Raw genomic sequence first — 17,271 nt, forward strand, 5'->3', positions numbered from 1 at the left:
CCCTGAAGTCCATACAGCAACGTTAGGTCCCATCCCACTTCTGACACCAATTTGTTGCGTATCTGCTTGTTTGATAATTTCCGGTATAAATTCTTTCAGAGGAACTTCAGCGATACAAGTCCCTTCTTGATTAAAACTAGTTTATTATTTCTCGATACAACTTTGTAATACACAGAATTCCCACAGTCAGCACGTTAAACGTAACAACCTTTATAACACACGCTATAAATCACAGTGATTCACACACTTCACTTACGGCGTCTACTGTTGGAGAGTTTTTTTAAATTTAATGTAAACAAACGTTGATATTAAAATAAATATATAATGACAAATTGGTTACAGCCATTACTGCAATAATACATAAACTCAGCTGCATTTTCTACTCCAAAAGCCACCATAAGGTTGATATAAAGAGCCGTTTCTTGGGTTATACCCACTTCTTACTTTGAGCCGTGATCTTTCAACTTCGGCCTGCAAGACACTTCTCCGGGTAATGACAGTCAATTAATGAATAAAGCGAAACCGTGTGGAAGGACATTAAGAGGTAGGTATTGAAAGGGGGTAGCAGAAAGCACTCCTACCACGACTACTCCTGCCGCTACCTCGTTGTACAAAGCCACCCTGACCATCGTACAGTGTATACCATGTTTTAAGTATATACATATTGAGTTATTAAAGCTTATACAAAACTTTTAGCGAAGTAATAATGAATACTGTAGTAGTATGTTATGTTGTAAATAAACTGTGTGAAAATTAGGATATTTGTGTTATTTATCATAGCATTTACCCACACATTTTTTAAAGTTCATAACCCGGACAAAGGATGAGTACCCCAGCTTGTTAGAAATAATCCAAACAGTCAGATGAGGATTCCAGCTCCTAAGTATCTTAGTATGCTAATAATTTATATTTTTATTTATATTATTTTAGGTTTAATTCCATAACTAACAACCGTATTTTTATTCTGATGTGTTTTTAAATGAATTTACGAGCTAGGCAATATTTTTCTTCCAGTGCATGTTAAATACATTAAATTATTTATTTTATACAAACATGTGTCTTCATTTTAGTAGTTCTCTAGCATGATTTTATCATATTCAAGATTTATCTTTCATTGGATCCTACAAGACTGATTGAATTCTGTGCAGCATCATGAAAATATCTATTCCCAGACCAAACTATAATATTTGAAAGATTTCGTACATGTACCAAATTTTGATCATATTGATAAAAGAAAATCCTCTAAATGTAAATAAAAAAAGAGATGCAAAGTCACATCGACACCATCAAACAATTAAATGTAGGAAAGCAGATAAAACATGCCATTTTAAATGTATTCAGTGTAGTTGCAAAGTGATATTACAATACCCATTGTGATATTACAATACACAATGTGATAGTACTATATTCATTGCAATGTATAAAGTTCTAAGAATGCAGTATTTTTTGTTTCTTAACAAAAGTTTTCTTCGGTATATTGTTTAGGCTTACATTTTTACATACTACGGTAGAGTAAGAGTAGGACGTTATCAATACATTTTATTATCTATTTTTAATCCTTTTTCAATTATAAAATATGCATACCATACCCACTGTAATGTTTTATGTCCACAATACAGGTCTAATCTACGTTGTGGAACTTAATCTTCATCTGAGGATTAGGGAGCTGCGAATCACAAAAATGTTTTCGAATCGAATCATCCCGAAATATTCGAATCTAATCTAATCGACTGTGCATATATAGATTATGAGGCATACAGACTGAATTAAATTTTTAATCAACTAGAAAATGGTTTATTTATTAATATAAAGTAATGAATATAAAAGTAAATCTTTCTGAGAGCAAAAGATATAATGTACTTGAATTAAACATCTAGAAAAAGAATGATACAAAAGTTTTCTTAAAAGGAAATAGTTTCCAGTATATACACTGAATTAAAAGCTAAATTCCAATTTGAAAATATCGAATCGGAGCGCAGCTAACGAATCGAATCCTCAGTTCCGATTTGCAGTTGAATCGAACTTCGAAGCTTCGCAGGGCCCTACTGAAGATCGTCTTTTTGCATTATTTCTTTGTTATATTTGCTTGTAGCAGCTAGGTTTTAACCAAAACCACTGACCGCAGCAAGATGGCAGCCGAATAGCACACATCGGTTAGTAGGAATAGAACGTAGACGTTGTACTAGGTGGGATATGTATGGGAACTACTCTGTCATTATTACTCAGCATTTCAGAAACGTTACAATTTATTACTCGTAAGCAAATAACTAACTTCGGTGTCTTCATAAAAACAACTAAAGTATTAAATTAAATTACATTAATTATATTGATTAAACTTTATCAAATTAATTGAATAACGTTGCCACTATTACAAAATATTAGCACAGCGTTAGGCGAATTACTGTGAAGCAAACACCTGTCTCCAGTTTAAAAAAAAAAATTACATTTAGTTATATTAAGTAAAATTATATGAGATGAATTTACTCCATTTGTGCAACTATATACCAAATTATTAATAATTAACTATGCCGAAAGTTTTTGTTATTAAAGGCGTTATCCTATTTTGTTTACATTGGGTAATAAAAAAAGGAAAAGGAATAAGATTAAGAAAGAAAAAAATGAAGAAGGAAGGAAAACAACGGGGAAGGAAAAGGTTTGTTTGAAGTTAAGCACAAAGTTACATAATGGGTTATCTTTGTACTGCCCACCACGGCTATCGAAACCCGGTTTCTAGCGTTGTAGGTCCGCAGACATACCGCTAAGGCACTAGGGGGGGGGGCTAAAGGAAAAGGAATAAACAACAACAACAAATAATTAATTACAAAAGTAAAACAAATTACATAATAAATAAATACAGTATATATCTTTTATTACATATAATAATATAGATATATGCTTCTTCATTATTATATATATATATATATATATATAAAGTAGCAGTATTGTAGATCGAATTAGTTGTTTAAAAGTGTCTTACTAGCAACTGTCATTAGGTCTTAGCTGAATTGATAGAAAGCTCGCCTAGCGGGTGAGAGACCTTCGCCTTAAAACAATCCGAGAAAATAAATAAATTAAAATTTCCACAAGAAAAACTGACGTCCAAACAACTGCTGTCTCAAGAGCGTGAGAAAAGGACCAAGGGAGAGAGAGGAGGATTGTAGTAGTGTGAGGTGTTGAAAAATGCCTATTGGATTAATTCTTTAGTTCAGTTGGTAGGTATTAGATATAGGGAACGCTTCTTACAGGATAACTCCAATAAGCATGTTATCTCTTTGAAAAAGGGCAGTTAAATTCCATTCTGGCCTGTCTTAACTGTTTACAAAGTCACCAGCAGAAATATTGGCATTATCTATGAGAAGAGGATTAATAAGGAATGTGGCAGGATAAAATCATGGAATGCCCATAGCCACAAAATGGGGGAAAGAAACCATTAAAAAGATATTGGATGAGAACAATCAACAAAACTTTGGGAGAAACCATCATATCCGACAGCTAAGTCAAAGTATTTTTTGAATCATCGGTAGTGAAGGGAAACACCAAACATGAACCTCCAATACTGAATGGAGCCACTTACACATTCTTCGAAACACAGTGGGAGCACACCACCAGCAAGAATTACATCCTGGTCAACGTGTACATTTCTAATAATATTACGACAGAAGAAAGAATGCACTCATTTGATGAATTCTCTCACGAATATGGTGACAAGTGTCGTTATCACTGGCAAATCTTATTGCCTATCTGGCTGGACACGGAAAGAACTTTAAATAGAAGATTGTTGGAGCATGCAGTACGAATCATCAACTATATTCTAGCATATGATAATGTTCCCACAGTAATAGCAAAGAGAGATTGAAACTCTGATTCGGACATATACCTTACCCTTGTTATATTTACTGCATTCCTTGAGTTAAAATGGAAGTTATTACTTTAATGGGCAATGAATACAAGCCCATAATCACGCATATAACCAAGATAGTGCTGTGTGAGAAAACCACTTATACTATAGGCTTCCAATATAGAACAGGATCCAAAACCATTATGAGTAAATGCAGGAGAGTTGTGAGAAAAATACAAGTGAATCAGATAAACTAAATACAGTCTTGGCCAAAATGTTTGCATATTTTGTAACAAATAAGATCATTATTATCAAGATAGAATACAAATACACTTACCGCTGCCAAACTTAGAAATGCGTGTTATATTAAACATTTACTTATGTAACTTGTATAATGAGACAGGTTCTATGGACATCATGAACGATTTATTAGAACATCAAACAATTTTATCAGATACCTGTAGAAAGATGTGTATTTCAACATTTCACCTATCACAACAAAATCATACCAAGTATATATAAAATGACAAAAATATAACATCATATTATTTCATGTAGCATCGGTATCCTTATGTCAGTTCATATTAATTGAACATTCAGTACTGGAAATGGACTGAGACCAATAAAGCATACATTCAGGCCAAAAGGTGTAATGAATAGAACATTTGTGAACAAATACAAGAAAGCATAACCCAATGAAGCTACTTCAAAATTCCAGCAAAATGCAATGAGATAGGCAAGCAATACGAAGGATTTCTGTCAGCCGTTTGATCCAGAAAATCCCAATATGCAGCATGAGTTATGGAAAGTGAAAAAAATAATTATAAAATGAATATCAAGTCGATGTGTGGTAAAGGCAAAGGAGAATGACTGTCAAAATGATGAATGTCATAGAACTGATGAATTAAAAGGTAACGTCTTCTTGCAGAGGTAAATGAGAAATGAGCCAAATACGAGAATATTGGTAGGCTCATTGAAATGGGATGAATGGAAGTGAATTACAAAATTCAATAGAGAGCTTACCCTCAGACGAAAATGACAATGGTTCTAGATGAATTGAAGAGAAGTACTTAAGCAGCAAAGAAGGATTCTGCATAAGGCCTAAATGAAATACTTCAAAATCAAAACTCTATCCATGGAAGAGATAGCAGAAATAGCCAATTTGTCATGGTGAAAGGGTAATTATCAAGAGGTCTACAACTTCAAATGTCAATGTAATCACACACGCAGCATCCAGAAGTATATAAAGACATCACATCTTTGTGGTATGTGTTTATTTGACCTTAAAGATGTCTAAATTAAGTAGATTTTAGCACTTTCACACTAAAGGTAAAGGCTGTGGGTGTCTCAGATATTTTCTTATTGGCTATGCTGAATACCAGGTGACGTCAGTTGACGTTTGGCAAATGGAGATATGAAATTATGAAACCACCTCTGACAAGGATCCTAATTGAGTTCTGTATCCTTCAACGTAAACACAACTGATATTGTCAACACACTGGAATGCTCTGGATTGATACTAAATAAATATATTGACAGTATAATTGTTTCAAGCTCCTTACACACGGCAACAGAAATGGTGAAAGGTGTGCAGAAGTTTCTATTAGTGGATTGTAAATAATGAAATGTTATTCTGATAAAATAAAGCATTTTGGATTTTGGTTACCAAATTTCACACAGTCTCCTTTCTCTTTATATTGACATATGCAGACAGAAGAGTTGGATATAAGAACTTTGTCCCTTTTTACATGTTGTGGTGAACCCCAGAATGATAATATCTGCACATCGTGATCATCTGAGAAAAGATCAGTGAAGATTGTCTTACCTTTCTCAAATATGTTGCAACCAAAGTGCTGCAAATTAGCCCCATCAATCTGATGACAACAACAGTTTTGCCCAGAATGGAGTATTGAATCCACTCATGTGCATAAATTTCACAGTCAGAAATGACCAAGTTACAGAGGAAACAAAATGCAACAATAAAAAATAGCAACAGGAGCAGCCAAACCAAACACTGTGACACCCTACAGTTTTGTGTTGGTTTGTGCAGGTCAGCGAGGCCTAGAAATTTGTAGAGGAGATATATTCAATGGAAAACATCAAGTGTATTGAGTGGGTCCAGCAGCTGACATTACACAATGATTATTGGCAGCAGGTTGTGGAGAGAAAAGTCAGGATTTATCAATCTAGTCAAAGTCATAAAATGGTTATACAAGCAGAGACTGACACTAATCATACCAATGAATGGCTCAATAAGAAACAAATGTGACTATGTGACTAGGAGCTGTTTGGAGGGATATAAATTTAGTATTTGAATGTTCAGCAACAAAAAATTTAGTCACCTAATTCATTCTGAGTAGAATGTAAAGTATATGTGAAAATGATGAAAGGATTATATTCCTGACAATCTCCCTAAACCTCAATACGATGTTAGAGATAGGTTTTGTCCAAAAAACATGGGTAAAATGTCAGAGAGACTAGGAGGTTCATCTTACAATGTCCTACATCAAGGTCACTGCCACACATCATTTAACGAGATAAGATGCAGCATTTGGGGAACCTAGTAAGGCCTCTAAATAATGTCACAATGAAATATAATGTAGACTGAGGGACTAGGACAAAATAGAACAGAAGTAACACTAGTCAGTTGGAACAGTGGGGGAACGAGAGTGGACATATGGAAGTAGAGCGAGCGTGAAAGTATGTGAAATAGGACAGATTCTGCTTAAATCAAATTGAATTGGGTCTTATTAGTAGAAGAACCTTGAGGAAATTGTTAGAAGGGGAGAGACGATGCCAAACTGATCAAGCGTAAATAGTGGTATAAGTAATAGTATCAAAATAATCTTATTTATATTAGGTACCTTATTTTAAAGATAAAGATAATTAAAATATGATAACAATTATGCATAACAATTAATAATAATAAAGTTAAACATAAAAGGTGTTGATGATGGTCAGTTTCCTTCATGGGTCGTAATGGGAGACAGCATGTCATGCTACTTGGGCTGTATATTGACAAAAGTGCTATGAGGGGACTCCACAATTGGAGGAAGGAGAGTCTTTGCTTTGGCGGGTGTTAAAATCCTCTAGCATGTAAATGAATAAATATATTTATCTATCAGTTTGTATTAAGTACTGGTTAAGAAAATAGAAGCATCTACATACTTTACATGCACCCACATACCTAAAGTTATTATACATAAAAACATTACATTACAGTGTAGCTTAATCTGTTTTGAATTTCGCGCAAAGCTACACGAGGGCTATCTGCACTAGCCTTCCCTAATTTAGCAGTGTAAGACTAGAGGGAATGCAGCTAGTCATCACCACCCACTGCCAACTCTTGGGCTACTCTTTTACCAACGAATAGTGGGATTGACCGTCACATTATAACGCCCCCACGGCTGATAGGGCGAGCATGTTTGGTGGGACGGGGATACAGTGTAGCTTATAAACATTATTGTGATCAAGTAATTCCTCAAACGTTGCTGAGGAATAACCAAAGCATTAAGATAAAAACAAACAAACATGATAATATTCCAATATTTCATGTTCAGCCCAAGAAGAATGAATCGAAAATGCCAACTAGTAAGCTTCCATGGATTCTATGATTAATTTCTGTTGTATCTCTCCAGATCTCAGATCTGGAGCCTGTTATTATTTTTTTATATAATTAAAAAATCAGAAGCAGTATAGTTTAAGATTGCCCTGGTTATACTGCGCATTGATATGCAACTGAAATTGTCAGTTGCTTTACTTCCTTCCAGACCCCTCCTAAATAACACCAATAATGTTTTAATTATTATCTCTCAAAACTCACACACTCAGCATCCATTGTCGATATAGATTACTCACTTTATGGATTCATAATTAGATAAAGTTTTCTTTTACATTGTCTATGAGCACTATTGTTGATTTCAACTGCATTATTAATGAGATAAATACATAGTTAAGTCTCTCATGTGCTTTATTACGTACTAGTGTCTTCCTCAGTGGATTTTACACATCTTGACTAACACGTGGTATTTTGTAAGTTTAGTAATGCTAGAGGCTATGTTCGGGTGTTTTATAACTTCAAAGATGCACTGCGACTCATGAAACGATATGTAAAATTTACTGCTATATTTTATGACAATTTTACTGTTTTGTCTTTCTAGATTACGATTTTCTGTAAGAATATGGTTTTAGAAAATTTACGAATTTACACGCCCATAACGGATAAAATCATGTTATTTTATTTCAGCATTTAAAGATCGATCTGTCTCGACATTATGCGCACAAACAATTTTTACAGGAAATTTTGCAAATGTTGCCAATGCAGTTTCCAGACTAAATGGGATCTTGCGTATGTACTAAAATGTTAAGTAAACTTTTATGGGGATTGTACAACTTGTGATTGAGAAGTCTGTTGACAGGTAAATAATTCAGAAATGAAGAGATATAGGATAATAATTGCTGTTGCTATGTTATAAGGATTTGTGGGTCTACACTGTAACAATGTCGTTAAGGTAATTCAAGGACACTTCAAGGCCACGATTTTACTTTAAATTTGTATTGATATGAATCATACACCAATAACATCATTTGCAAAGATATAGACAATAACAAATGAAACATTTTAAACCACAACTTACCAAAAATCGCTCAGTAGCAGAAATAGTAACCACCATAAATGCAGATTACAAAATGGTAGTAAACAGTCAATAACTGTGTTCAAAGTGCTGCCCAACTGCAACAAATGATAATTTAGCGACTTTATTTTCAATGTTCTGTGTTGTTCTTGGTATACCATAAACAGCGTCTATGACGTAAATGAATCTGTAGTACGCAGCCGCCGACACACATTTTCTATCTTCTGATGGGAAGCGATGATGCTCATTTCAGAACTGTTCTATTCTGGAGGCACTGTCTGTACAAGTAGGACCATTTTAAACCGTTTTTCAGCTGAATACTGCACAATTATTTAGAACAAACTATGTTAAACGTTTCGTCAGCTGAATACTGTGCCATAACTTGGATGAATTAGAAGCAACTGGAGCAAAGTGTTTGTGTGCTACTTAGTTTAGAAGATTTGTATTGTAATATTATTTCATCTTTTGAACTACGCAAAGCTGTAATGACCTAGTTATGCAAAATATTGACCTGTAACTTCAAACCGAGGTTTTTGTAAGAATCTTTACTGTGGTCGGATTTTGATCATCTGTAGCACAACTTTATAAGCATGGAAGGGGTGTATTTATGTCTGTAATTGTATTTTCTGAGGAGGGATTTTGGTAACTTTTGGCTAAAAATATTTCATTTGTTATTCTATATTTCCTTTGACGTTAATATTTTGGTTATATGATACGTTTTAATATAATACTTGTAAATGAGATTGAAGTGACCTTGAATTATCTCAAAGATATTGTCCCAGGGCACGTTCACACACCTCAATCTATACCAATAACGATTATTTTCCTATACCTACTCATTTCTGAATGATTTACCTGTCAATGGACTTCTAACGTTTACCGTTGTGATATTATCCTCATCTGCAGGGTACACACACATTCTTATGGTAACAGATTTAAACAATTGTAATCGTTTTACCTTAACAAAATGATACAAAATAGTTTGTAAATGTTTGTCGATGTAAAGGTGAAAATACTTGTTGAAATACTATGAGAATCAAACCCGAGCATGAGAAACGAGCTGAGATTATCAAAATTCAACACACGTAACGAGGTTCCAAAAATTAATACTTTTACGTAGGAAATAATAATCATAGTTAGCAAACTCTTGAAAATATTTGTCTCTGTCACGAGATCAAAACTCGAGTTATCCTTAAGTTTATATATTAGAAACGTGTAACTACAATTCTGTAAAGCTTGTCTTTCCAATACTAGAAAGTAGTTACAAAGGACACACTTTTCACGGTAACAGAACCCACCGAAGTTAAGAGATATTATGAGCACGTAGACAGTTTAATAAAAATCAGTTTAAGGTTGTAAAACGTGTAGAAATCAGATTTCATTTCATTTATTAGTTGAGTTCCTGAGAAGATGGCGATGTTTACAGACATCACATTTTTCTGACCTTCAATGTTAATGAATGAGAATGAAACAGGCGTAAGTACTAATGATCAATTGAAAGTGTGAATTTTGTAAAAGTTTATTCACGAACATGTTGATGAAATAGTCATTAACCCTTAAGAATATAGAAGTTAATGAAGGAATTTGCGTAACTGAAAGCTTGTGTGATGTATGTAGCCCATGTATTAGTGTACGAAAGGTTGTTCGTCGTCTAATGAACACAGATATCTAGCGTTCGATTAGTATTTCTGCTCTCGAAACCTAAATCAACGAGAGAAAGAATTGGACGCATGCTGAGATGAAAGGGAAAAACCCTATCTTTTATATACCAACCACGAGACAGTTTGTGGAATTTTCAAGTGATAGGTAGAGGACTTGAAGAAAATAAATAAATAATAAATTACAACGTGATCCCAAAAGGTTAATTTATGATACACTACGAGCGTGTGATAATACAAGTATGTAAACGTTCTCCAGTACTTCAACATAAAGTGGACAGAGTTGGGAATATATACATTTCACGTTTCAGTTAAGACCTTATGCTCTAGGTCATTCTCTCCTCGATCATTGAACAAAACCCAAGGTAAAACGTAATACGTAGTTCAATAAAATGTCAGATGCCCACACACTAAATTTATGGTGTGAAATAGGAATAGTTAATACTTGAATCCTATGACAGCGAGTGTGAGCTTTTAGTGCATAGTGTTGTGTGTAAGCTACGTATTGTTATGCACATTATTATGAACCTCACTAAATGAAAAAGCGCCCATATCCTTGTGAGGAATTTCACAAACTAAACATTTTACAAACTACAAATCGTGAACCTACTTTAAATATTAAAGTTAAAAATAGCACCTAACGCTGGCCCTCTAGTGTCCTTGCTTGATAACAAATTTTAAAGTGTAAAATAACCAGAACCCAGGATTAGGCTGAGCGTGAAAAAACGATGCTATGTTGGTATATTATATGTAATGAAGTTTGTTAGGTTAAATAAAAACGAAATTCACACAATATGACAAAACAGATAATGATATTCTGAACAATAAAAAATGTATTTGAAAACGAAAACTTTGTTGTTGCTTACTGCCTTAAGTCTATTATTTTGTTATTTTTGTAAGCTGTAGTGTTGAATGGATATATATATATACATTAAGTGGACCGTTAGTAGAAGTGTGTAAATATTAAGATGGTGGTTGACGAGATGTAATAGTCTAAAATATGTCTTTGGACTGTTTGAAATGAATGGTTTAAATTCTTCCATCTGTGCCAGAGTTTTGACAGACAATGTATGGGTTGTATTATAATACTATACTGTTTAATAACATCATCAGGTCAAATGTGAGTTGACCGCGATATCTCCGTAGATGAACAATTATAATTTCAGGTAAAAGAAACATAAAACAGATAATTTGATTATTTATTTATCTATTATTAAGTCTGAACACGATTCAATTCTTACACACCGAGCTTTTAGGGATGATAATATTGTTGGCCGTCTCTATGTATAAAGAGAAATATTCATAAACTTAAAAACAAAAAATATCATCGCGCATGCCCAGTGGTTATCATACTATGAAAGTAGTTTCGTTATAGGTTATACGTTTCCATATTTAACCAATGATGGAATGACATATTGAATTCAAATTACTAGCTAGATATTTATGCTTAAATATTTCAAGGCGGGCCTTGTGTTTGAAGTATGTTTGCCAGGATTAATCAACTACCTCTCAAAGTGCTGCAAGTTAAATAACCGAAAACACATTTAATTTAGAACTTAATTCGATGATCATACTTGGCTAGATCTTCAGCGAGAGAAAAAAAATAACTGAATTAAGTGTTGTTTTTTATTTGTACTTGTATTTGGCAAGCGATTAAAGGTGTTCATTTATAACACTTTAAAACAATGGGGAAGACGTCTGGAACAAATACTGTTTAAATCAGTTATGCATAATGAAAAACAACCATCTCAGATCCAAGTTTAGAAAGGCTTAATGATCAATTTATTTCAGCCAGCTCGGGTTCTATCCATGTTTAAAACTTCTTAATAATCAATGTATCTGAACTATTACGGTTCCTATAAAGATCCAAGTTCAGAAAGGCTTAATGATCAATGTATTCCAATTATGCCTCGAGTCATATCCAAGTTTAGAAATGCTTAATGATCAATTTATTCCGACTAGCTCGAGTTCTATCCAACTTTAGAAAGCTTAATGATCAATTTATTCCAACTAGCTCGAGTTCTACCCAACTTTAGAAAGCTTAATGATCAATGTATTCCAGCTAGCTTGGGTCCTATCCATGTTTAAAACTTCTTAATAATAAATGTATCTGAACTATTACGGTTCCTATAAAGATCCAAGTTCAGAAATGCTTAATGATCAGTGTATTCTTATCTAAGAACTTTCATTTAGTAAAATTCTGATTAATTTTCGAATCATTTGAATTTCTATCTGTTTACTTATGTGTTAAGCTTCTGGAATGATATTATTTATTGTTTTATAATGCAACGTGAGTTACACACAATCTTTAAGTACAGTAAATAAGATCGAGTGTTCGGATCTAAAAGGACTATACTAGATAAGTATCTTAAACATTCTAAAAACAGATATAAAACTGAAACTAAAAAGACTGAGATGGAATGATATTATTAAACTGACTTCGTGAAACTTTAGACAATAAACGTTACAAAAAAAGGGATTTTTGTGTTCATGTTGTTTTATATTTACGAGTAATCTTATTAATATAAGGGAGTTACAGTTATATAAGAGAGTTGAAGTAAGATGTGTAATATAGCTATGAATAAAGAGGAAAATGTTGTGATAAAAACTGTGTTTGTAACAAAATAAGTAAAAATTGTTAAACTCATTAAGTAAAAGATCAACAAAAATAAAATGTTTAATAATTTCAAAATATGATAAGGAACTAACAAATAATTACTGGAGCAGGAGTTATATAGGAAAGAGGTATTGTAATATTCCGAAACAGGAAAACAACTGACTGGCTTGTTACCGTTTATTTTATGGGGAAAATATGGGTCTTGGCCTTCTTTGTGAATTTAGAATAGTTGGGGTTAAACAATAGAGAGTTTCAAAATGTTTCTTTGATTTCAAACATTGATTATAGATTCAAATTTGAGATTAATGGTGTTAATTTTTCTTATTATTAACTTAAAAGTGTATACAGACAGAAAGAGAGTGTTGCTTTGTTACCTGTAATAACAATTAATTGTCCTAGAGTTTCTGTTTGGTGATTTTATAGCAACCAACGGTAAAAAAACACACACACACAAAACTGTAGGTTACTGTTTCTGTTTAGTGTGCTGTTCTAAAAGTTAACAGTCAGGAAGTTGTTACTTATGAGTTGTTCTAGCAAGCAACAGCCAGGTAATGTTTACTCAGTAGTACGTATTAGTAACCATCAACCACGGAATTATTGCTTGGTAATAAATGATAGCAACCAGTAGTGGTGAAATGGCTCAGAAACTGTCAGCCATGAAGTTTGCGTTTGGTAATTTGTTCTAACAACCATTAGTTCTAGTATTTCTCAAGCATTAGATAAAAAAATATAACCAGCATTGTTGTACGGAGAAAACAATTTATTATATATGAAGTTTGTCAATAAGAATTCACGAGTGAAGGTAAAGAAGAATGTATAACAATATGTCAAACAAACAATATCTACTATATCCAGAGCCGATAAGATCTTTCCTGAAATACCAAAGGTCGAAAGCTTATATATATATATGTGTAGAGAAACAAAGAAAACAACATAGCATTCCAACTACAGTCTTGATGAATGGAACAAAAAGATTATTACACGAAGTTTGTCAATAAGAATAAATGCTTATGCATATATATATCAAACATATTTCAAAAGTAACAAACAACATTATAAATAAATTTTACAGTAGGCGGGTTAAACTTGACGATGTCTTTTACTCAATAGCATTGTTTATCAAGTTGACTGAATTACAGATTTCAGTGTCTTAGTTGAAACGTTTAGTACTTTTTGAATAAGACAATAAGTTTCATGGTATATAATGCCGAACCTGATGAAACATCAGGTAACAAATGTGTCTCAATACGCTGAAATGAATGAAGAATCCTCGCGTGGATACTGTGAATATAAAAATAATTATATAAATCTATCTGCTTTTCAACTTAACTTATAAACAAAATAGGAACCCAGTTCATTTTGAAGGTTAAAACTTAGATATTAAAAGTTAGCTACAAAAATCAGTCAGCACCATGATCGGCAGAGACAGATCTCTATCTCCTGATGGATAGCAGTTAGCAAGTGTTCAAGAACACTCTAAGACAGATCTCTATCACTTGTGGATAGCAGTTAGCAAGTGCTTAAGAACACTCTAAGACAGATCTCTATTACCTTATGGATAGCAGTTAGCAGGTACTTAAGAACACTCTAAGACAGATCTCTTACCTTATGGATAGCTGTTAGCAAGTGCTTAAGAACACTCTAAGGCAGATTTCTATTATCTTATGGATAGCAGTTAGCAAGTGCTTAAGAACACTCTAAGATAGATCTCTATCACCTGATGGATAGCAGTTAGCAAGTGTTCAAGAAAACGAAACAACTTAGACAGCATCATGGTCAGAGACAGATTTCTTTTATTTGATGGATATATTTAACAAGTGTTCAAGTAAATAACTTCCAGAGCCTTTCAGTACAAAAATTATAATAAAAAGAAATGAAAAAAAAACGGAAATTTTTCAGTTATTTAAGCCTAGAGTTAATATCTTTTATTCACTTTAATATAAATATTCATATTATTTTCGGATTATTTTGAGAATACAGTAGATAACTTGGTTAATATGCTTAGATCGTACAATTTCATTGTATTTAGTAATACTAGACAGTAGCTTAGCGTCACGTCTGCAAGCTTATAATGCTAAAAATTGGGTTTCGTTACCAGCTGTGGCCGAGCACAGTCAACTCATTGTGTGGCTTTGCGCCTAACAACAAATAAATATATAATAATACTAGACTATGTTTAGCGAGTATTTGTACCGTTACCATTCTTTTAACGGTCTACGGAAGATACGGAATATACGCAATAAAATGGAATATTAGAGTACAAGAGTATTTTATTTATTTATATATATGTTTTATCATTACTAAAATCTAGAGTAGGTTACTCACAACAACACATGAAGTTTGATACGATTAATTATTTTATTTATTTATCATAAAATATGAAGTAGATAATTGACGATTTTTTTAGCAAGGTTAGATCGAATTTCTGCCTGTTTTTAGGTTTCCAGGTTATTATTGCTGTAGGTACAGCTAGTTCTAAAATGGCAACATTAGGCCTAGCAGTACAAATGCATAGTCCATATTTTGTATTATAATATTATTATAGTATTTAATTCATAAAATATAATATGTCGAATAATATTTAATTATATAACATAATGTGAATTAGAAAAGGCAATTATAATGCTAAAAATCAGGTTTCGATACTCATGGTAGGCACAGTTCAGATAGCCCATAGTGTAGCTTTGTGTTCAACTACAAACAAATAAGAAATGTCAAGAATTTTTGGCTTGATAACTTTTCCTTGTCATTTAAAAAGTGGAAAGAACCGGTGCTATTTAATTTAAATTACGTTAGGAATTATTACCAGAACAACCTGTGCCAAGAGCGGTGCAAAACTTCTTAATCATAGAACATTAGTAGGAGTAAAAATATTAAATTAATTTCATTTACATTGGGCACCTGGTGTTAAAAAACAAAGGATAAAATATATTAATAAAATATATATAATAATAAATAAAAAAAGTAAAAGGCGTTGGTTCGGAATTAGTGATGATAATACCACGCTAATTAGATATGCACTGAAAAACATTTTGGGAAGGGATTCCATAACTGGAGGAAGTAGGCTGGTGCTAAGTTCCCCTAGCATGTAAATTAAATCGAATAGAAAAAGTAAGAAAGAATTTTAGCTAAAGCGATTAACAAAAAATATACAGAAACGGGTTCTGTTAATATGATCGGTTTTTCGGCTCTACTTATTCAAGTTGTTTAATTGTTTCTGATACTGTTTGGAAGACAGATATGAGAGTAACCTTATGTTAGGTTTTACATAAACGAAATCAGTTGTTTTTTGTGTTGAATAGAGTATTGGATGGAGAAGTAATCAGATTCTGTTTTCAAACTGTTCAAGTTATGAAAGACCGGATGAAGAGTACAATAGAATTGAAATCCAAAAGTAGAGCTCAAGATCAGAAATAGCAGACGATATTCCAACTACTTTTGATAGAAGGAAGTAATCAAGCTTTCTGAAGAGGAAGTCAGAGACTGGAAATCAAGTTTTCAAGGACGAATAAAAGGAAAAAGCGGGAACATTTCTTAGTCGACTTTTTCAACAAATGGATAATTCTTATTGGGAATTTTTTTGCAACAATGTCTTTTAGAGAGTTTAATGATAGTTAAAAGTTCCAGTTGTAGCCCTAATGTTAATTGTAACCTCATCAATATAAACAATAATAATATTTTGATATTACAAGTTGTCAAATTTTGTATCTTACTCTAGCTAATCTGCATAATATCATAGCTAAGTTTAACACTTTTTTAAGATATGTTATTTTTCCGAAGTTATGTAATATGTGGAAGTTGCTAACTGTTAAGATTTGATTGGAACATTAGTTCTAGCTGTTAAAGATATGATTGAAACACTAGTTCTAGCTGTTAAGGATATGATTGGAACATTAGTTCTAGCTGTTAAGGATATGATTGAAACACTAGTTCTAGCTGTTAAAGATATGATTGGAACATTAGTTCTAGCTGTTAAGGATATGATTGAAACACTAGTTCTAGCTGTTAAAGATATGATTGGAACATTAGTTCTAGCTGTTAAGGATATGATTGAAACACTAGTTCTAGCTGTCAAGGATATGATTGGAATATTAGTTCTAGCTGTCAAGGATATGATTGGAATATTAGTTCTAGCTGTTAAGGATATGATTGGAACATTAGTTCTAGCTGTTAAGGATATGATTGGAACATTAGTTCTAGCTATTAAGGATATGATTGGAACATTAGTTCTAGCTGTCAAGGATATGATTGGAATATTAGTTCTAGCTGTTAAGGATATGATTGGAACATTAGTTCTAGCAGAACTAGAATTTCAAGTTTCCTTTTTTTAAGAACTTGCTAAAAGCATATTTTGAGCCTTTGAAATTACTTTGATTCGAACGAGAACAAATTAAAATGGCAAGACTGGTTATAAAAAAACATTTTATAAAAGTAGTAATGCCGATTGTATGATTTAATTATATAACATAATAAAAGTAGTGATGCCGATTGTATGATTTAATTATATAACATAATGAAAGTAGT

The 17,271-nt window shown here is 32.7% G+C and overlaps 1 protein-coding gene across 1 annotated transcript in view; it reads right to left on the bottom strand.

Annotated features, from left to right (window-relative positions):
• Nucleotides 1–17,271, bottom strand: part of LOC106462293 (receptor-type tyrosine-protein phosphatase F-like) — a 333,656-nt gene that overhangs the window by 219,242 nt on the left and 97,143 nt on the right. The window lies entirely within an intron of this gene.

Source organism: Limulus polyphemus, unplaced genomic scaffold (genome assembly GCF_000517525.1).
Source record: "Limulus polyphemus unplaced genomic scaffold, Limulus_polyphemus-2.1.2 Scaffold45, whole genome shotgun sequence".
In the NCBI taxonomy this organism is placed as follows: domain Eukaryota; kingdom Metazoa; phylum Arthropoda; class Merostomata; order Xiphosura; family Limulidae; genus Limulus; species Limulus polyphemus.